The sequence below is a fragment of the Balaenoptera physalus genome (assembly GCF_965194825.1).
Source record: "Balaenoptera physalus genome assembly, chromosome: 13".
Taxonomy (NCBI): Eukaryota; Metazoa; Chordata; class Mammalia; order Artiodactyla; family Balaenopteridae; genus Balaenoptera; species Balaenoptera physalus.
Window position 1 is genome coordinate 85696496 of NC_138892.1, and position 23535 is coordinate 85720030.

Genomic DNA, 23535 nt, shown 5'->3' on the forward strand with positions numbered 1-23535 from the left:
TGCGGGACATAACCAGGGAACAAAAATTACAAAAAGTTCAGAGAAAAGTAAATCCTGCTTGAGACTATAAAAGGTAAGATGTGTCATATGTTTCAGCAAGTTCTCAAGAACAGAATTCTAGTTAATCTAGCCTTGATCAATTTTTTTAACATATTTATTGGAGTATAATTGCTTTACAATGTTGTGTTAGTTTCTGCCGTATAACAAAGTGAATCAGCTATATGTATACATATATCCCCATATCCCCTCCCTCTGGAGCCTCCCTCCCACTCGCCCTATCCCATTCCTCTAGGTGGTCACACAGCACAGACAAAGGTGTGTGATCACTAAAAATCAGCACGGATTCAGGAGGAACAAGTCTTGCCCAGTAACTTTCTTTTCTTGGCAAATCTACAAGGCAAACAATTTATGTGACTCTCTGAAAGGTACTTAACAAGCTCCACTCTCCAATTCTTTTTAGGGGGGTAAGGGAGAAAGATGAAGAAAAATGGGCTGAGTAATAGATGTGTTGATAACTGATTAAGCAACAAAACCCAGAATGCTCATAAGAAGGTTCTGCAAGACTCACTGGGCTTAGACAGTTATATTACCAATGAACCAGATAAAGCATTTGACGACATCCTTATCAAAACATGAGGATGAATAGATCCTAGAGAATAATCAAAAGTGGGACAGCAGAGTCAGAATCCAAACTAATTTTTACAGAAGGTTAACTTTAACAAACGAAATTTAATAGAGAGAAGGTAAAAATTATATTTGGATTCAAAAGCAATCAAATGCTAAGTATAAATTGTGATAAACTGTTATATACATAAAGAACAACTAAAGTTTTTGTTGAATAAAGCTTGCCACAAATTAAAAGTGTGGAATGGCTGCCCCCAAAAGTTACAGGATCTTAATCTTAGGCTGAGTTAATAAACATAGGTTAGGAAGAAGCAAGGTGAATGCCATACTCTTTGCTGTATTGTTGGGCTCATACCTGGAGAAGCTTTCAATAGTCGGCAATGCCCTATAGACAGTATGAAGGGACAAAGTAAAATGTTCTCATAATTTGAAAATTAAGTCACCCTCTGGGACTAATAACAGCATGAAACAAATGAATTAGATAGTAATTCCAAGAAAATGTGTAATTGAAAATATTTGGGAACATCCCAATGCAATCAAAAGTGAGCAGGGTGTACTTTCTGGGAGGCAGGATTAGAATGTGAATTAAGAAAGCTGAAACCTTGTCAATTGCTTTTCTTCTGGCTAAAGGAAAGACTGTGTTAATAGAAGAGTTACATTAATTAAGAGTTACATTAAGAGTTACATTAATCTAGGGGGGGAAAAGCAGGAGTTTAACAAGCAAGGTTTTGCCTGCATTCCCCTAACATTGTCTGAGGGGGAGATGGCTGACCATATCCGGAGCAGTGCTGGGCAGGTGCATCCTTATAAAAAAGAGGCTCCATCAGCTATTCTGGCTTAGTGACACTCCTCATGAGGATGACCCATTTTGATTAGAATGACCACTTCCTATGTAGATTGTTCTACTGAGGTGACAGTGCGCTTACCAAATGATGCAAGTTTCCGTTCTACTCACAGTGATATTAACAAATTCATTAGTTGACATTTTTGTTTCTATGTCAGTCTCCTGGTCACTTGCTAAATGTAAGTAAATTCCACAATTCTGAGTATTTCTGGACACACACACACACGCACACACACACACAAATTCACATCTATGTACCTGGAAAAGTGAGATCTATATCTTAAATATGACAATATATATCCAGATACTACACACCTGTGAAGTTCTGCTTCTCTTTATGATAACTGTAATTTATCTAAAACTGAACCATACATTTTAAGAGAGAAAACTAATGAAATATAACACATATGGAGGAGAGTGGCCAGGAAGGTAAAAAGTCTGGAATCCATGATATTTGAACAAATTAAATGAGCATGCTTAGCCTGAAACACAGAAGACATAAGACAGCTGTCCTCAAACATCACTCTTACAGTGATACAAAATTATCTCTAATTCTGTGATGACAACCAGTTGAAAGCTGCATAAGGAAGAACTTTCCAATTTACACTGTTCCGTGCCTGGCACACAGAAAAAGCTCAGTAAGTTTTGGCACACGGTAAATGTTCACAATGTTAGCTATGATTGGGTTTTAAGATATAAAAAGTGTCATGAGAGAGATATGCCCAAGATGCTGTGGGAAAGCAAAGGAGGAGCACCTAACCCTGAACAAGAGGTGAGAGGTCAAGGCAGGCATGCCTGAAAGTGGAGATGCGTAAGCAGAGTACTAAAGAAAGCACAGGAGTTACCCAGAAGAGTATGGGAGAGGGCATTCCAGAAAGTAGCATGTAAGACCCAAGGTCAGAGAAAGCTAGAGGTTCAGTACAGCTGCAGAGGTGAGTAGAGGGAGTAATGAAAGATAAGGCTAGAAGAGCAAAAGGGCACCACTTCTTAAAGGGATTCGGGCTCGCATGCCATGTTGAGGAATCTGGAGGAGGTGATGGGGAATCATTGGAAATTTTAACTGTAGGAGTTATATAAGCAGATTTACATTTTAGGAGATCCCATTTGGCAGCCACATAGAAAACGGAAGACAGCAAGACGGGTAGCAGAGAGATGGCTATGTTAGTAATCTGGAGTCCATGTGAAGATACTGACACTGAAAAAGGGCCGAGATGGATAGAATTCAAGAGGTAGTAAGGAGGACTTAATAAATAACTGGATGTGAGGGATAAACAAGAAGAGGAGTCAAGGATGATTTCCAGGTTTATGGCTGGAGCAACCAAAGAGAGAATAACATCATGCATTGGAGGAGGTAAGAAGCATGAGAAAGATTCTGGGAAAGGAGAAGATAACATTGACTCTTGCGGAAAACACCCAGGTGGTGGGATCTAGGAAAGAGATGGACCATGGAGTCTCAAGCTCAGAAAAGGGTCTGATTTGGAAGTCATCATCACAGAGTTGTCACTGAGGAAGATATCGGAGCATATGAGATCATCCAGACCCCAGAGTGTGTGGAGTGAGAAGAGGATTGGAGACAGAAGGCTGGAGAACACCAACCACTGAAGAGAATGAAAGTCAGCGATCTTGTGATCTGTTAAGTTTCTTATCTTTAGGTGAGGAACTGAAATCTTTAGGCAAAGACTAAACACCCACTTACCAGGGATTAGAGGGAATTCACAGTAGAGAATTGGACTATTTGACCTCTACAGCATATTTCAACTCTGAAAACGAGTCAAAGACTTTAATTCAATCCAGTATTTCTTACAATCTGAGAAAACTTTTTATCACTGTTACAGAAAAACTAAAATCATACCTATTTTTATTCTTCGGCTTTGTTTGTCCAATGATGAAAAAACATTTTGAAGAACAAGTTTCTCATTTGATAGTGTTTTCATAAAGGGAAGGAGGACCTGGTTGACCTAGAAAGGAGAACACAGGCTCTAGAGCTAATTTCTTATCCTACTTTCCCCTCTATGCGTCCAGTTATATGGCTGGTATCAGGATGCAGTTTTACCCAAACACATGTGCCTACTTATTCTTCCTTTCCCTTTCTGCCACCTTGTACCTGACTGGGACTCTACATAATCTATGGTTTTAAGTCTTAACATTTCAGACAGGTAGCTATAACTTTCGCTAATATTTAAAGTGTGTTGGTTTCTGTTTCCATTTCTGCTCAATTCTAAAAACAGAGAGACACAGGTACATAAACAAGTTTTTAAACTTAAATCCAGAAATGTTTGATGAAAACAAACTGTCATTTTTGGCACAATACACCCAGGGTATTTTTAGACAGGACTACTTGTGGCTCAACTTAACCTTAAAATATGGCACTGGCCCCACCAAGTGGCACCTGGAACGGGTGTTAGAGGTGCTTGACCTCTTTCAACCATATGCACCTTTTCTCCTGCCCCCGGCCGATGCCTCTCCCGCCCCTTGGCAAGCCTTCGTTTTCTCCCCCTGTCCTGCTTTTCGCTTTCCTCCTGGTAGTGGCCATAGATTTTATTACCACTAATGGCACTAAAGCTAACACAGCTTTCAACACCGCCGCCCCCCCACCAGAAACGCAACTGATATACACCTAACTGGGGTCTACAATGAACTTTTCGGTTGTCCTTAGAAAACAATTTAACTATATTCTGTGTCAGTGGCCCAACTCACAGGACAGAAAAAACAAATGGCTGCAGATAGTAAACCTTTGTGAAAAGAAACCTTGAGTGCTTTTTAGCTCTGGCAGTCTAACGTCGAGGCTCAGAATCATGACTTGCAGATGCAGGTTTCTAAATGACCAAAAAAGGTGGAAGCAGGGCAAACTAGAGACAATGGCTGATACCATTTGAAGTTTAGAGTCATACTAAGTAATTACAATATAATAAGCGCTAGCATAGAGAAGATGAAAAAAAAAAAAAAAGGCCTATATCCAGAATAAAAGGACTTTAGCACTAGATATTACAATTCTGGGAAACTTTTAGGGTGCCATAAAACTTGACGGGAAAGGTAAATAATTATGTTCCTACCACAATCCCCTCCCTCAAGTCAAGTGCTCCTGAAGCCATGCTCTGATGCTGCATTCTCCTTATACGTCAACCCTACTTGCTCCGGGCACTCATCAAAGAAAGAGGTTTTAGTGGATTTCTTCTCCTCTAGCTCTCTGGCTAATGGTGTCATTACCTTTTCTATTTAATTTCACAAAATGGATGCAAGAGACATTTATCCCTGGCAGCAGACTTGCAGGCTGAGTGCGAAACACAGCAGAGGTGCTTCCACGAGGCTGTAAGAAGCAACAGAAACACTTCCTTACAAGAGCTCAGAGTGCTAAAGCTGAATAAAATAAATATGGAAAAACACGGCAAAAATAAAGTTATTTTATTAGGACAAGTTCGTTTATCTTATCCAGCCTCTTGCCCCAACACTAAAATAATCCCTCAACAGCCTCTTACATTCTAAGCTATAATGTTTTCCTGCTGCTTTTTGGCCTGAAAAACTCCTACTCACCCTTCAAGTCTAAGCTCAAACACTACCACCTCCCTGGAAACCTTCTTTGATTCTCCCAAATAAGTGCTCCCTTTCCTTACGTGCTCCCGAGTGCTCCTTCATTACAGCAGCTACATGACGTTGCAATTATTTCTAAACCTCTAAGCAGCCCTGCAGGTGCCTGCCTGCTTTCTGAGTGCGCACCATGTCTTTTCATCACTGCATTTCCTGGAACTCGACACGTACCTCACAGGTAATTCACAGAGTCAAAGAACTCCCTAGGTCTCAACATGAAGGGTCATCACTCATCCATCCAAGTCTCTCCTTTCCAATCCCACATGGTTTAGAACTTCATTATCTATCTCCTAGATCATTTAAATTAGTCTCTTCAATGGTCTTCCCATTTCCGGTCCCTCTTCCCTTGAATCCGTTCTGTATACTCTTGCCTCTGTAACATTACTAAAGTATTGATAATACTTTAATTAAATATACCAGGTTGAGCAGTTGATGCTGCAGAGAATGAAAAGCTGAAAAACACCTGTTCCCTAAACTGAATGGGCTCAAGTCCAATAGGGCAGAGAAGTAAATAATTAACATATCATTTATCAGGTGTTATAGAGATGTTATCAACTCATGCTAATCCCTCTGCCTAGCATGTCCTTCACTCATAAATGGTCAATTCCTATTTCGCTTTATATAAGAAGCCTTCCTAATCTCTCCAGCCAGAAGCAATCTCTCCTTCCTCTGCTCCCACAGTGCCCTGTTACTTGCTTATCACTTTCTGCTTGAATTACAGTTATTTGTACCCATACATTTTGTCTCTTACTGGATTGAACCTTTCTAAATAGAAGGGCAATACATTTTACTTGTCTCTATTTTGCCATGGTACCTAACACAGTGCCCAGAAAATAGCTGATAAATGTTGAACTGTGATGATTCACCTCACTAAATTATTATGAGTCTGGGATTCCTTTAGGATTTGCCAATATTAAGACTATCAGTGGGTCAAATACATACAATTCAAAACTGAAATTTTTCCACTCTAGCCACAAAAATAGAAAGTCTATTCTGTTTGGCGAGGTAATAGTGGACATATGGAGAATATTCTCAACCAGATTTGAAAGGTGTGTCCAAATGAAATGGATCTCTATTGTAAAAAGACAACAAAAGGCAACTCCCTAGTCTTAAAAACCAGACAACTAGCCCCTGCTGACAAACATAGAAAAATTAAGAAGGACAAACATGGTGTAGTATTTCCATAATGGGGGCAAGTCAATGGACAAACGCTCAGCTAAGTAAAACTGTCCACAGCTCAATAAAAACTAAATTTAATAAAACAAGACACTGGCACAAGATAATATTTCAAAAATGGTTCATTAAATAAGCTCTCTGATCTCTCAAATAACACAACTTTCCAGAGGTGAATACGTGCAGCTTATCCATTCTTTAAAATTTATAACCAATTTCCTACAACAGTGCTACTGTAAGATACCTCATCAAGCCCTTGTAAGGATCCCCAATTCTTCAATTTTACTTTTTTTTTTAAGCTAACATTTTATTGTATTGTATTGTATTGTATTTTTTGGCTGCCTTGGGTTTCGTTGCTGCACACGGGCTTTCTCTAGTTGTGGTGAGCGGGGTCTACTCTTCGTTGCGGTGCGCGGGCCTCATTGCGGTGGCTTCTCTTTGTAGTGGCTTCTCTTTTCAGTGGCTTCTCTTGTTGCGGAGCACAGGCTCTAGGCACACGGGCCTCAGTAGCTGCAGCCTGCGGGCTCCAGTAGCTGTGGTTTGCGGGCTCTAGAGCGCAGGCTCAGTAGTTGTGGCGCACGGGCTTAGTTGCTCCGCAGCATGTGGGATCTTCCTGGACCAGGGCTTGAACCCCTGTGCCCTGCATTGGCAGGCGGATTCTTAACCACTGCGCCACCAGGGAAGTCCTAATTTCACTTTTGAAAAAATATCTGTCCTCCATCCACCCCTGTCCTTCATCATAATTATTCTAGCTAAATCCAACAGTTGTGTGCAGGATGAGGTAGACAGCAATTTAACTATCATTCACCTGAATCACAAGAATTGAGAACTTAAAACATTTTATGATTTAAAATGCAGAACTAAAGCTCCAACTTCTCAATTTTGACCAAAAAAAGAAGTTCAAAGCTCAAAACTATAAGACCTTTTAAGAAAACGCTGAGCTACAATGATATATATCTGCTCCCATTTGGCTTGAATGAAGTCAGAACACTTGATCATATCATTTATTTCAACATTAAAACTGCTTAGGGCAAGAACTGTCTCACCAACTAACTTTATAGAAGCCTTAGCAAACTACCTGTAGCAGCTTTTAATCTAAAGACCCGAATTTAAGTTTGTTTTGAGGATTAAGCGAGAAAATGTGTAAAAATGCTTTATAAAACTCTAAAGAACAATACAAATGTAAGGTGTTACTAGTATTATACTTACAATAAGCTCTCTCCAAGAACAAATCCCCCTCTATAGGAAATCAGAATAGAGCTGAAATATTTCTGCATACTTTTCGCAAGAGAATTTATGCTCTACATCAAAAATGTAAATAACTCCTAAAAAAGGAGGGAGGACAGGGAAGAAAGAAAATTCAGGTGGGACTAGAAGGAGGTAAATTAAATAGCAAAGGAGAAGTTTTTGTAATAAAAAAAAGCAATATAAGAGAAAGCAAACCTGGATCTTAGGAATCAGTTTCTAACTCTACCACTTAACTATCTACTCATCTACTCATGAGGCCCTGGTCCCTTCACCCCACTAGGCTCCAGTTTCCTTGTTTGTAAATAGAGATAATAACTCAGAGGGTTGCTGTGGGGATTAAATGGGATAATATTTTTTTTGATAATATTTACATAGAGTATTTAGCACTATATCTGGTGCATAGTAAGTGTTAAGTAAATGATTACTGTTGTTGATAAAATTATTACTAGACCTGCACCCTAACTGGTGACATTCAGAAAGAAAAAGGAGCCAAGAACATGTCAGTGGGGAAGATGATATACAGAGAGCTAAGTCTACATACCACTGTTAGGAGACAGTGTTTGAGAAATACAGATTACACAGAGCATTTTTCAAATTAAATGCACAAATTACTTCCTGTGCCTCCAGGACGGCAGAAGAATCTAGAGAAGCGTAGCCAAAATCTCCGAGTCATAAAAGCTGAAGAGCGATGACTGTACAGAAGAACAAGACCAAGAAAAAACAAAGGTGCTTATTGATGTGTACAGAGGCGTCTCCGATTCCGAACTTTAGATTTTCTAAATATTCATAGACAGAATGAAAGCGAAGCTCCATAGCAAGCTCTGCTTGCCCAAAATAGATGGTATTAACATCATGCAGAGTCATTTAAGTTTCTGCCACCTTGTTCTTTATTCTGGGGAAGTGGTTGTATCTGTGGTTGGTTTTGAGGTGTTAACCATTATTAACTCCATCATATTCGGTAATTGCAAAAGCAGTAAAAGTGCCCCAAAATTAGGAAGAAGAGGAATAGAATCCCCTCCTGAGGCAGATGTAGAGATAGCAAATAACTGTAAAAGGTGAAAGAGCAATGGATGCTGCCTTTGCACATGGGCTCAGTGACTTACACACCCGTGGAATCAATAAGAATCAGCAAAAGACAAGGAAACCTTCCATATGTGTGCCCAGAGAATCAGCACCAATTTGGGTTGTCAGCTGGTCTGATGTTAATTCAGGGGAAGACAAGGAGCTTGTTTAAGAATTTAAAAGCTGAGCACAGTACAAGTACCACTATCATAAGCCACAGACAAACTGCCAAAGTTCGAGGCCTTTCTGAATTTACACAACATCAACCTGAATGGTCGGCTCACTATCTGACCTGTAACTGCTAAGGTCTTAGGGAGGCTACCGGTCTCAGTGGACTTTCAATGGAGACAAAACTAGCTTATGGGAAAAGATGCCCCCAAAATTTCTATCAGCAAGGAGGTGAGAGTATGTCTGGTTTCTCTTTGAGTTTGCCCAACTCACACTCCTTTTTACTGAGAATAACCTTTCAAAACAAAACCCGTACTTAAAGGAACGTGGAACATTTTACAACAAAGCATAGTGGACTTAAAAGCATCTCCCTGAAATTATGGGCTGAAGATCCTGAAAATTCTATCAATCAGGGGGTGGTAAATGGAAATAATATGCCAGCACTGCTAATTCAAGCTGTGTGGAAAAAATTTCTTAAATTTGTTTTGCCATTTTTGTCTTATTGTAATAATATAAATACATGGGCTTTAAATCCTGGCTATTGTTCTGCCACTTTTCCCGTTAGGTTTTACGGTCATCAGGGTGTTCTACAATCTACCACACTCACACAAGGAGAGAACACTTATATTCATTCACAGAGACTGTGCCTCTGGAGCTCTACTTAAAACTATGAGTATGGTCGATCAGTGCACTGACAAAGGTCTCCATCTTGCTAGACAGGTAAGGACAGGTAAGTACCCCTACCACTGCCTAGACATACTTTTTTTCCCTAGCCTTTAAATCCAATTGAGTTTATTGTGATTTCAATACCTAGATAACCAATAACAAATGCGAACCATTCCGAAAACTTCATAATTAAAATCAGTTGGACCATTCATTCAACAAAGAAGCATTTACTGTGTAGGCCTATACTGGGCCCAGTGCAATTCTATAACACCTTTTATTTCACAATCCCAGAGAGCTTTCAAAGTTGCCCTAACATAAAGTATCAGTGATTGAACTTCTCTCATTTTAAGCATGTACAACACTCTATTCAAAACACTGCTTCAGGCATTATAAATTTAGCTGCTTGTGGAAATAAAAACTGAAAGGGCTGAGAATGACAGTCAATCATTAACTAAATTCCAACTTCACAATTCAATCCAAAAAATACCCAGTGCCAAGCGGTTTAAAAAAATTACAAGCCAAATATACAATGATTCAAACATTCCACTAGGCAAAGGAGCTAATATAGTTATAACTTCTCACTTCTAAATCCTTACGGGTATTGCTTCTAGGTAATAAGTCAAATTTCTCAAAAGTCCCACTCAATGATTACATTTAATCTGCACCAAGAGCAACTTCCAAAAAGAGATTAAATATCTAACATGCCAAAAATCAGTTATTTACCTGGGTTTTTGCTATCTTGGAGCTCTTTCTAGAAAATAGATCCCTAAATTTAGGTGCCAGAGGAATGTATTTTTCCAAATCAAGTCTTTGAAACTACAGACCTGAGAAAGGCCATCAAAAGCGGGAGATAAAATAAGGAGAGTGGTTAAGCACACGGATGCAAGTATAAGCCAGAATGCCTGGGTTGGAATCCTTGTTTTACCATTTTCTAGGTACCTCAGTTACCCTGTCTGCAAAATGGGAATAAAAACACCTACTCCATACAGTTGCTGTAAGGATTAAACCCAGGTAGATCAGTACTGTAAGGGTTTAGCGGCAAGCAGCATTATATAAAGTGTTTGCTTATGATGACTATCATATGACTAGCTCATCCAAATCATCTACACAAATGCCTTTCCCTACTGAAAGCCTCCCTTAATTGGTCTAGTAGAATTTAACCCCTCCCTCCTTGGCTTCTCCACAAAATGCACTGTGTACTATAGTTATATGGGTATATTTCCCTCCCATGAGGTTGGAGACAGAGACCACAGTCCATCTGAGTGTACAGGACAGCAAATACTGTTCATTGTTGCCCTTCAGTTTCCTCTCTCTAAAGGTTCTGAACAACAATACCCTGTCAATTAGCAAACCTTTACCTGCAGAAAGGAGCTTTATGTAATCAGCACACTTAAGTACTGGGCATACCTTGCTAAATGTTCTCTTAAGACTTAAACAAACATTTGAGGGGTTGGAGTGGGGGGAAAGAAGGATTCACTTAATATTTTTTTAACTAATGACCAAGGTTATCTTTTTAAATTAATTTTTAAAAATTTCTTATGCTTTAAAAGCTTATTCTCATTTTTTCATTCAAAAAGTCTATGGTGCTTTTAATATAAAAACACAGTAGCATAATTTCTGCATATGTCAAGTCTACTTAATCATAACTTGACCATCTGCTGATTTTAACATGACTTTGAGATGCCAATCTTTCTGGCTTTGATTTGTGCCCTTTGATTTGTGCCCTCTTTTCTCTCTCAAAAAAGTGCCACACACATGGAAAAAAGCTTCCAACTTATCCCAGATCACTGGGAAAACACTTTCTAAAGTGTTATCCTACTTCACTAACATAATGATGTTGCCCTTACTTTGAGAGGACAGAACTTTTCTGAAAACAAATGGCTGAATTGAGTCCATTGCTCTGTTACCGCTTTCTACAAAGTACAATTCTTCCTTTGTTTTTATAGAGTCTTACCTATTGAAATTAATTTTTTTCTGGCATAAAAACTGCTGAGGACACCTTCCTAGTTGCACAAATATTCCTGGCCTCTACTCTTTGATTTATTTTAAAACAAACTCAAAAACAAAAGGCTAAAGAAGAATTGCACTCATTTAATGTGGTTTTTCTAAGTCTAATTTTTTCATTCCCCAGTGGCACGGCCTTTCAAAGGATTACACAAACTACACCCAATTTGTTTCTCATTCTAAACATAACCCAACCAAATGGGGAATGTTATCAGCCATCTTAACAAGGAGAACACCACAAAGCTAAAACCAAACCAAAGATCAAACCAAAAAAAATATCTTTATCCATTGTACCTCCTTTGAGATCAGGACTTCTTTACATAAAGGTACTTTGACATACCTATGCAATGAACAAATGTCATCATAATTTAACATCCTATTTTGGACTAATTTCTCTCCCCTCAAATAGTCACAAGAATGGCCAGTTCACATACAATACCTCTCAGCTACTGGCTAGAGAGTATAATAAACTTAATTGTTTTATATATCCTGAGGCATACAAAGAAAGGCCAAACAAACACAAAGAGGTTTCCAGTATCTTATATACATTTATGATTGAGACAAAGAACTTTCAAAAACCTGCCCTCAGTAAGCAAAGCTGGGCTTAAACCACAATAAACCCTGCCTTTAAGTAGGGATACCTGACAAGTTTAAGCCCCCAACCCACTCACATCCCCCAAAAGACTAAGTCTCACTCCCTTCTTACAGCTAGGAGGCATAATTAAAACACTTAAAGTTGTTTCCTCAGAATTTAGTAGTAATAAAGCTAATACTCAGGCCACCTTCTCCGAGCAATCGGTTTCTATCAAAACTTATCACAAGTTGCATGAAATAGACAGGAGCGTTGGTTTTGCATTTTATCAAGTGAAGAACAACAGCATGACACTTTTTGGAGAAGCCACTACTCCCAGCACCACCAGCTCTCCCCGCCCCCCTCCCCATTTTTTTTTTTTTTTTTTATGTCTTTCCTCCAAATTTACAATCTGAAAAGCGGTCCCACGAAACAAAAGTAGTATCAGTAAACGGGAGTCCACTGGTTTTGAAAATAAAGTTTGTTCTTTTGCTATCAACCTGACAACTTTTTAAAGGTGAAATGTCTCCTCCTCAATCGGGCACAACCTTCCCTATTCCCATACCAAACAACCACTCATTTGCCCCCGATAGTAAATGTGGAAAAATGGGAGTGGGAGAAAATGATGTTGAAAAGAAGGGTCTAGGGTTCCAGTGGTAGGGACGGATTTTGAGGCCGGTTTTGAACACTCCGTGTCTTCTGGGAGCTGGGCAGCTTTACTGTGTCTATCTGAGAAATGTTTAGCAATCTGACGCATCAGTTTTTAGGAATGGTACACAAACAGCCCCCACAATCTAAGAGCCATGTCCAGAATACTTCCCCTCGGTGGCATCGGCTGAGGGCAAGGGACGGGAGAGCGGGGGATACAGGAGAGGACCCGCGACATTTGTTATTGTTTATGAAGCCCAGGCAGGGACCGGGAGCGTGGTGCTCGGGGGCCGAGGAGTGGAAGGCGAAAGGAGCTGGGAAGGACAAAGATGCCTCCCGGGGCTCCAGGCCACCTCTCCGGGCACCCGGTGCCAGTACCACGCCGGGAAACAAGAGGGCCAAGGCCGTCGCCGGAGCTTCACCGGAGACATTTCCAGCCCCGAAATTAGCCCGGCTTTCCCTGGACACCCAAAGACACCTAAGATCGTCTCCCGCTCCCGCTCTCAGAGTTGGGGCCGGCGCGGCGAGCCGAGCGCACCAGCTCCCTCCGCCGCGGAGCGCCGCATCCGCGCACTCACCTGCCTCCGGTCGCTCCCGCGGCCGGCTCAGCCTCCGCACGGGCCACAACCGACCCGGCGCCAGTCCGCTCCCTTCTGCCCGCTCCGCCCTCGCCCCGCCCCCGGGAGGTGGGACCCGCCGCCGCGCCGGAATCTCGGGGCGGCCTCCCTGAACTCTCGCGAGGCCTCCCTGCTCCGCTTCTAGGTGGCTGGGCTGGTCTGACTCGGCCCTGACGTCATACGCACCACAGCCGGAAGTAGCCTTCTGTCGTCAACGCAGCCAGCCCACCTACCGCCCCACCCACCTGCACCTAGTGAATTCGTGACTGACCCTGGAGGGGTTGTTTGAAGAGTCACCGTTTCCCTCCCTCATCAGCCTCACCTCACTTCCCTCTTCTCTGCTCAAAGTTAGTTCATGCCACTCTTGAGAGTGGCCCAGTGTGGTGCCACATTAGTCACGTGTCCTAAATGTCGCCAGAGTTTTTCTTGATGCTTCACAATGCAATGTGAATGTTAGAGGAGGAAAGGGGCTTAGAGATCATTTCAATTATTTTTTTGGAACATAACTGTAGAGCAGAGTAGGAAAATGTGATCAACAAAAATGGATTGACTGACCTAGTTGCCTAGGTAGTAGCTGTGGAGTCTAGAAGCCACCCAGCTTCCTTGATCCTTTTCTTTTCATCATGACTCAACTGTAGAGACTTGAGAGGGATTCACATTTGGAAAAGCTACCAAAAAAACTCTGCGGCATTCATGAAAAACTTGCTTGGGTTATCTTGGAAAATCTAAAATAACTGACAATACTGGGCTGCTTATTTAGGATCAGAGAACTATGAGGAAAATCACCTGCCTGTAGCATGACTCAGAAAGGATGGCTTTGGGAAAATGATGCGTTTGAGTTTTTATTGGGCAAGCCAAACAAGAGAATCGTTCCCAATTATTGTTGACAAATTATCTTCTATCTGAATAGTGGAGATTTTATAAAATACCATTTACTTTTAGTCTGTTAAGACAGTATACAAAGCTAGTACTGTGCTTGCAGAAAATATAATTCAGAGATGCCAATCATTATCTTTAAGTTTCACTAAGAGCAGGTGACACGTACGAAAGACTTAGGGAAGAATCTTAACATCACTTCTATTTTTTTTTTACACTCTGTGCTTTTTCATGCATAGCTTGATAGCAGAAAAAGCACTATGTAGTCTGGTAATTAGTGTATTCTTGGGGAAATCAGTTTATTCTATATCATATGGTCGTTTTGAGGCTCAAATGACAATTGCCATATGCGAGCATAAGAGGTTTAATTGTGATCAAACATGCTTGACAGAGGCCTGTACACGTCTCTCCCTCCACCACGCACATACTACTTCAAGTGGGTAGGATTAAGAACAATTTATGGAGTATTCTATAGCAAATTTATGTTTTCAAATGTGCCGTGCTATTTTCATGGAGCTAGAGTAATAGGGACTTGTCTAGGGTGTCAGACTAGGATAACATGAGGCAGGCTAAAGCTTCGACTTTTAGTTTCTTAATTGAGGCCATTCCAAATAAATTCCCCCTGTTTGTTGAAGGTACCTGACCTGAATCAAATTAGAGCCAACTGCTCTTTTGGAAATCTATGGACCCCTTTTCAGAACAGTGTTTTTAAATACATAAAATAAACTACCTAGGGCTATAAAGGAAATTGATTATACTAATATACAATTTTTTAAATAGTAAAAAATGAGGTTGTGATATAATTCTGTAGTAGGCAGCTTCTAAGATGATTCACAATAATCCTCACCTTCTGGTATTTCTGTCTTGCACAATCCCCTCCTCTTGAGTGTGGGCTGAACCTAGTGACTTGGTTTGGGTTTTTTTTGTTTGTTTGTTTGTTTTTAAGTTTTTTTGATGTGGACCATTTTTAAAGTCTTTATTGAATTTGTTACAATATTGCTTCTGTTTTATGTTTTGGTTTTATGGCTGCAAGGCATGTAGGATCTTAGCTCCCCGACCAGGGATCAAACCTGCATCCCCTGCATTGGAAGGCGAAGTGTTCACCACTGGACCACCAGGGAAGTCCCTGTGACTTGGTTTTGAAAAAGAGGATCTGGCAAAAATGATGGGGTGTTACTTCCATGATTAGGTTACAAAAGACTCTGGCTTCCATCTTGTTCATCTTCTCTTGCTCCACTTCTTACTCACTCTGATGAAAGCCAGCTGTCAGGCTGTGCCCTGTCTTATGGAGAGGCCCATGTGGTACAGAACAGAGCAAGGTCTCCAGTCAACCGCCGCTGAGGAATTGAGGCACCCAGTCCAACAACCCATGAGGAACTGAATCCTGCCCACAGCCACAAGTGAGCCTGGAAGCAGACTCCGTCCCAGTGGAACCTCAAGATGACTGCAGCCCCAGCTGACACCTTGACTGAGCCTAGTGAAGGACCCTGAGCCAACAGACCCAGCTAAGCCTTGCCAGATTCCTGGCCCCCAGACACTGTGAAATAATACGTATTTATTTTTTAAGCCACAAATTTGGGAGGACAGTTAATTTATTACACAGCCATAGATAACTAATAGTTATATATTTGCTTCTTTATTAATGCATTAAATTACAAGATCAATACCTACAGTAATTTTGCAGTAATGATGCACATAAACAATATTTTGAGATATCTGCACCAATTTTAATGTGGTAGAAAATATGTGTGAGTTCTATTGGGGGCAAAGTCACAGGTTGCTAATATTACTGTGGTTTGCTGACTACCTTCACAATGGAAGAAATGCTAATTTTCAATTAGGTAGGGCTTAGTGAAAAATACATTTATGCATATATATTATTATTTATGCCTAAGTTATGTATATATATCTGTATAATGTGTATATTTATTTTTTCCTCAAAGTTCACAGACCCAGATTAAGAACCCTTAGTCTAAATAATAGATATTTTGGTAGGGCTTTCCAAAACTTTTATTATCAACTCTTTTATTATCAGTTAGAATTAAATAAACCCAGGTAACCATGGCCATTGCAAACTGTATTAACCTACAGTTGAATATGAATTTTTATCCCCTTTCCCTTGTTCCCTTTTCTCCAAATCTATGCTAAGTGTAGGTAGACAAGCTAAAATTGTGGGCCAGAGAGAGAGAAAAATCATGATGAAAATCTTTTCAGCACCCAGAATTCATCTGATTTTTGTTTTCAGTGTGGGCAATTTAGTATTACTTTTACTCCCCTAGGCCTACCACATAGTAAATAACCAAAGAATGCCAAATGATGGTAGTAAATGATAACAGAAGGAAACTATCAATAAAACTCTTCCATATAGAAAACACAGAAACATAGAAAAGTTGCTTTCCTATATATGCAGCTTTGCAACTGTGGGATATGGTCAAAGCAGCATTTAGAGAACAACTTACTGCTTTAAATGCATTTAACAGAAAACACAAAAATGTAAAAACAAATGAATCAAGCTCTCAATTCAGGAAACCTGAAAAAGAAAACAAAATAAATCCAAAGAAAATAGAAGGATGTAAAGATTAGAGCAGAATCCCTTCCAGATGTCCTGGCCCTTATGTGTACCAAGTATTATAGATCAAATACATAATCACTCCCGTATATAACTCTATTTTTCAAATGGACATAAATTCTGTTATGATTAACAAGTTCAAATACAGTTCTGAAATATAAAGACAGACATTAATGTAACAGGGAATTAAAAACAAGTCTGAAATTGACAAATAAGATGATTCTTTGAAAAGTCAAGGAAATAGGAAAAACTTTGGCAAGACTAATTGGGGGTGAGTGGTGGCAGGGGGAAGGGGGCAGGGGGAGACACAACTAGCAAGAATGATAATAGAGATGTAACTGCAGATATGGAGTTTTTTTAAGCATTACAAAATTATGATTAAAAAAGAGAGAGGCTATCAAGACAAGCTGGCTGAACACTCCCCTCTGTGTGAGTATGAGCAATGTTCATTCCTGATTAGCTCCATGGATAGACCAAGAAGAGTAGCTAATGTTTACTGAGTTCTCTCTGTGTGCCAAGCATTGTGCTCTTTGCTTGTACTGTCTCATTTAATCTTTACAGTGAGCCAGTGAGTTAGGTATTATTGTCTCCAGTTTATAGATGATGAAACTGAGGCTCAAAGAGCTGTAGTGACTTACCTAAGATCACCCAATAGCAAGTGGCAAAGCCAGAAACCCAGATTCCTATCTACATAAAAGAAGTACTACTGAGCAAAAGTAAAAACCGGAATTTGGAGACAGGGAAACTAGTTTGAAGTACTTACCTGTTTACAATATGCTCGATGAATGTTAGCCTCGAGTACTATTATTATGATAATCCCCATCCTTTAAATGGGATTAAGAAGACTACAACTGCAAACATGCAGAGATATGGATAGAAAGTCACATTCAAAGATGTTTATCTCAGCATTATTTATCCATAACTGTAAAAAGTTGGAACTAATCTAAATATCTAAAGATAGGGATTGGTGTAATAAATTATGGTGGACCCATAGAGTGTAATAGCGTATGTGTGTTAAAAATCATATGTAGATAAATGGTTAATGACATAGAAAGATGTTCAGAATATACTGTTAGGTTTGGGAGTTCTTCTAAAGCACGTTACCAACAGTGTAATAGCTTTGGTATAAAAATTATTTGAAAAATAATATATCTATGTATTCATAATATACACATTCCATATCTATATTTAAAGACTAAAAAGAAAAACAGTAAAATAAAAACGTTCAATGTTGTGATTATGGAAGAAAAGTTAATGATCTATAACGTTATGCCAATTAATTTTTTTTTGAGGAGAGAGAGAATAGGTGCTTTTCAGTTCTCTTGGAAGACTGTCCGATGGAAAACCATTAATTTTTTTATTGTGGACAAATAGAAAGTTGATGGGATAAAAAGAAAGTTGAATGGACCTTTCCAGTTTGACATAAAGAGTGCTTGACCCCTGGCTCCTTTTCTCACAGCCAAGACTTTCAAAGGGGCTCTTGCCCGGATAGGCTAAATGCAATTGAGTTTGTTTGTTTGAAAACAAAGGCTCTTTTCTACAAGCTTCAGGGGACTTTCATTGGACCATTTAATCAAACACATGACAGTCCATTCAGAACTCTCGCCAGACTGCCTTCTGCAGAACTTTATAAACCTGGAAACAATGACTTCTAATTGATTCATGTTTTAATTTTTAACTGGCTTGACTAAAGTGCAAACTATTTATCACCTAGGGTGTAAAGCATTCCAGGTTTAAGCTATTTATCCTCCAAACTTAAAAGCACCTATGTAAACCAGAAACCTGAAGAAAAGCATTAAGGAAAGGTGAAAATATATTATGTATAACTATCTCTTTGCATTATATTTATTGCTCTGCAAAGTGTAACAAAGAACCACACGGGATTTGTATTCCAAAGACCTGGTTCTTTTACTACTGTATGACCTTGCACAGATCAAAAAAGTTCTGTGAAGTCTTATTTCCTCATTTGTAAGATGGGAAAATACCAACATGATAGTTGCTGCAAAGATGAAATATTTTTTGATGAAAGCACTTTGTGAACCATACACCACTGCCATAATGGAAAGAACACTGAAGATAGAAAGATCTCAGTTTGAAAAATAGCTTCCTCTTAGGATTAAATGAAATTAAATGAGATAATATAAATAAACACCTAGTATAGGACTCAGGATATATTCACACTCAATTCAAGGTAGCTATTATTATTATTATCATCACTAATACTAATAATTAGTGATATAACAAAAACGCATGTTTCAGAATGAAACCCTTTTACTTCTGTCAGCTGCAAATTAAATGGATTCTCTGCATCTGCAGAAGATTTTTGGTGCTGTTTATGTCCATGAAGAGAGAGAAAGTCCCTGTCAGACCTTTCTTGCTTTGATTCTTGTCTACTCTATTAATTTTTACAGATTCCTGATACTAACAGAGATACAGTGGATTTCCTATCTGTGAAATAGGAAATACAGTGCATAAGTAAGATGAGGATAAGTGATGCTGTGGTAACAATCACAGAATTTTAGTGGCCTAAAATGTTGAGGATTTATTTATTGCTAGTGTTTTATGTCCTTTGCAGGTCAGCAATAATGCTTGCTCATCAGGGTCACTCAGGGTTCCAGACCAATGGAGCAGCTATCATCTTGCACATTGCTGATCTTCATGCCAGAAGGCAAAGACAAGATTGGAGGGTCTCAAGTAGAGACTTTTGCTCACAACCCATTGATTGGCCAGAAGTAGTTGGATGGCCCCATACAAATAAAAGAAAACCAGGAGGTACAATCTTTTAATATTCCAGGAAGGAGCAAAAACCAGGAATATTTGGCAATAGTACTAATGACCACCACAGATTGTATATGTGAAAAGCACTGTCCAAATGCTAGACGTTACATTATTCCCTTTCTCCACCTCTTAAAGAAAAACTGATAGTTAAGCTCTTTACAAAAGAAAAATGCAAGACACTATATAATATTTTGTGATAATATATGTTATATTTGAATGGTTTAAAATTTTAGAATATCAAATTAAAACAGAAAAAAATAAATTTCTGCTTAGTGTCTTTAGTCTCCTAAAAGTGATGTTCATTGACATTAGAAATTCACTAACATTGCATAATATTAAGTTTTAAAAAAACTTTCTTTTTAAAACTAAAAGGTGGGTTTTTTTTTCCTTAAATCTCACTGACTTTCTCATTCCTAATTTTAGGATTGAGTCCTAAAAATTTTATTTTCTCAAGTAAGAAAAAGAATACCCCGCCCCAAAGACTGTTTTTCATCACAATAGTAGAATTCAACTTATAAAAAAAAACAGTCCAAAGACTGTTTTTCATCACAATAGTAGAATTCAACTTATAAAAAAACCCATTCATGTTTAATGTAGGCAGCCGAAGAAAGCTAAAGTAATTTGAATACATTCTAGGAAATTATTATAGTCATTTTGTTGTAGAGTGTCTATTCATATTCTGTGATTCTAGTACTTAAAATTATTATACCTTTAAAAAGCAACCACTCCCCAGTTTTTTATTCATTTATGTTAAATATTATTATTTATTTATTTTAATTATCATTAAAATATTTATTATAAATAAATAAATAACCTATTTGGTTTTTGGATCTGCACCAGAGTTCCTATACTTTATTTGGTTCTTCTTCTATAACTTATTAGCCCATTTATATAGAATATATTTTTTTAAGTTGATCTCTTTATAAGTGATTATGACTCTGCTTCAAAATCTATTTAAGTTGTTACAATGAACTCTTTAGAGATGATGTCAGGTCTCAGAAAATCTATAAACTAAGAGGGTTTAGAGGGGGTTTCTTTTTTACAACTCCCATCTGCTGGGGTGGGGACTCTTCCCTTTTCTTACGGCCATGTTATTCAGTGACTCTAAGTGCAGGTACTACTCCTCAACTACTACATTCTACTTTCAATCTTTCTTTATTTTTTATTTTTATTTTCTAGATGTTGAAATTCCTGGGAATGGAGGAACAGGCGAGATGGAGAATGTCTCTAACTCATACCCCCGTAGTTGCCCAAGTGCTAGTAGATGTTTCTATAGTTCTATAGTCTGAGCCTGGAGGGACCCTCGGACGTAGGGGCAACAATCATATCTATTTTCCACGGTTTGAAGTAAACGGCCTGTGCTCAGAGATGGAGGACAGGACTGATCAAACAGTCAAGCAGGACAGAGGGTCCCAACTGTGTCACACTGTGCAATGGAGGGAGGACCACATCTGAGGACCACATCTGAGGTCCACATTTGGACTAAGGGCTGAGTCCTTAGTCTTGTAGTCTTGGGCACTTAACTAACTCTAAACCTCAATTTACTCATCCATAATATGGAAAATGTAGGATGTTCTCATTACCAGAGGATTATTGTTACCAGCAAAAAAAAAAAAAAAAAAAAGTAAATATCAGAGGGAGGGCCAGTATTTTTTTTTTTTTTTTTTTTTTGGTTGCACTGGGTCTTCATTGCTGCGTGCAGGCTTTCTCTAGTTGCTTCGAGTGGGGAGCTACTCTTCGTTGCAGTGCGCGGGCTTCTCATTGCGGTGGCTTTTCTTGTTGTGGAGCATGGGCTCTAGGCACACGGGCTTCTGTAGTTGTGGCACACGGACTCAGCAGAAGTGGTTGGCGGGCTCTAGAGCGCAGGCTCAGTAGTTGTGACACACAGGCTTAGTTGCTCCATGGCATGTGGGATATTCCCGGACCAGGGATCGAACTGGTGTCCCCTGCATTGGCAGGCGGATTCCCAACCACTGTGCCACCAGGGAAGTCCGAGGGCCAGTATTTTATAGTAACTATGGAAGAAAATTTATGTTATATGTATTCTACCAAAATAAAAATAATTGGAAAGAAATTTCAGATTGCAGTTGTAGCCATGCAGTACTTAGACTGAACAAAGGCTGAATCACGTTAGGGATTTTTTTTAACATATTTTTTCCGACATTGGATGATATTATTGATTGACATCCCTCAGTTTGCATCTGACATAACATCACAATCATATAGAGGACTGCTCTTAAAAAAAATGTTTTCTGAGATCTTTTGATGTTCACATTTTTCTATTTTAAACCATTGTTTGTAACAGTTTCCACTTTGTGAAAACAGTTAAAACAATTGAACTTCCTTCTCAGTTATCTCTTCCTACTAGAGAGTGTCGACTTTAGGGTGAATTCCTAGAAGTGGTCAAAGAGAATGCACATTTTATTTTTCCCACACCGATTGCCAAACTACCATCCAGAGGGTGCACTAATTTCCACTGTTACCGGCAAGCAATACAAGAAGCTTTCCGTTTCCCCACATGCTGTTCACAGTAGGCTTTGTCCAGACTTTTAATCTTAACAGAGAAAGAGAGACTTGCAGTCATAGAAAACAAACTTATGGTTACCAAAGGGGATAGCGGGGGGGGAGGGGAGAGGTAAATTAGGAGCTTAGGATTAGCACATACACACTACTATACATAAAATAGATAAACAACAAGGACCTACTGTATAGCACAGGGAACTATATTCAATATCTTGTAATAACCTATTAAGGAAAATAATCTGAAAAAGAATATATACATATATATGAATATATACATATATGTTATATATATATATATCTCTGAATCACTTCACTGTACACCTGAAACTAACACAACATGTAAATTAACTATACTTCAATTTTTTAAAATGGTTAAAAAGAAAAGAGAGAGACTAAGACCTTGGCATGATATTAGAGATAAACCCTAGTATTAAGCAGAAGGGAAATTTGTATGGAGACTCATTTTGTAATCGGTCAGTTGGTTAGTAATTATTTTCATGTTTTGATGATTCCCTCAAACAATTTTATAACAGTGGAGACTCAGAGAATGAACAAGGAGGACCCCCTCCCTCCATCTAATAGAGCTGTGAAAACTAAATTAGATAAGGTACATAAACTGACCACTACCTCATAGGAACTCCATCAGAGTACCTCTTCTTCCTTTCAGCTCTGGAGCTAAGGTTGGGAACAAGACAGTGTAAGGAAGTAAGTGACAAAACCTGTGGCTTGTTTAAACAAAGAGGATTCAGGTACAGTCTGGGGTAGTGTTGGTTGTTGCTGTGTTGATAATTTCTCTTTGCCGGATAATCTTATAAATCTGGAGACAGGGATCGTAGGGGAGAAGTTACTGGACCTGCCTCTCTTTCTGCTACGCTTTCCAACCCTTCTGTGAGTCAGGTTGTTTTCAGAGGGTTGGCCTCATGCCTTTTATGCTGATTTGGTTTCCTGGAGGAAGTAACCCAAATAGGGCTTTCAAAAAATTGATCTCTTTTCTGATTAGGCCACACGGGGCCTTGTGGACAAGGTAAAGGAGATTTATCTTCACTTAATAGCAACTGGATCAATTTACATTGATTACAATTTACATTAAATTGATACAGCCACTATGGAGAACAGTATGGAGGTTCCTTAAAAAACTAAAAATAGATTTACCAAAAAAAAAATAGCAACTGGAAGCTATTAAAGGGTTTTAGGCAGAGGGGTGATGTGTCAAATAGGCATTTGAAAAGTACTCTGATGCTCCTATAGAGAACTGGTCTCATAAGTATCAATATTAAATTGTATATTGTAAACAGTTTGGGGCAAGAATGCCATGGTAAGCAGAAATAAATGTCTGGTCTACTTGTAGGTGTGTCCCACCAGGGCTGAAGAGTACAAATATGATCAGATATGATAAATCAGATAAATGAACATCAGATAAATCATCTTAGTCATCATGTAAATTTCTGACTTGGCTTCTCATTTAGATTTTCTTATAAATTAAGGGTGTGCCAATTAGCCAATAGAAATTTTTGGTTTGCTAGGCAATTACATTTCTCATTATAAATTGCTACATGTTCTTTTCTGAGTTGATTACCAT

At 39.0% G+C, this 23535-nt stretch overlaps 1 protein-coding gene across 3 annotated transcripts in view; it reads right to left on the reverse strand.

Moving 5' to 3' along the window:
- STK38L (serine/threonine kinase 38 like) overlaps positions 1-13283 on the reverse strand; it is a 76939-nt gene extending 63656 nt beyond the window's left edge. The window contains exon 1 of one of the 3 annotated variants that reach the window (XM_082419824.1): positions 13172-13283. The gene's annotated coding sequence lies outside the window, so the exon portion shown is untranslated. The remainder of the gene's footprint in view (positions 1-13171) is intronic. The other 2 variants (XM_082419822.1, XM_082419823.1) reach the window with 2 other exon arrangements.
- Between the last annotated feature and the right edge of the window lie 10252 nt (positions 13284-23535).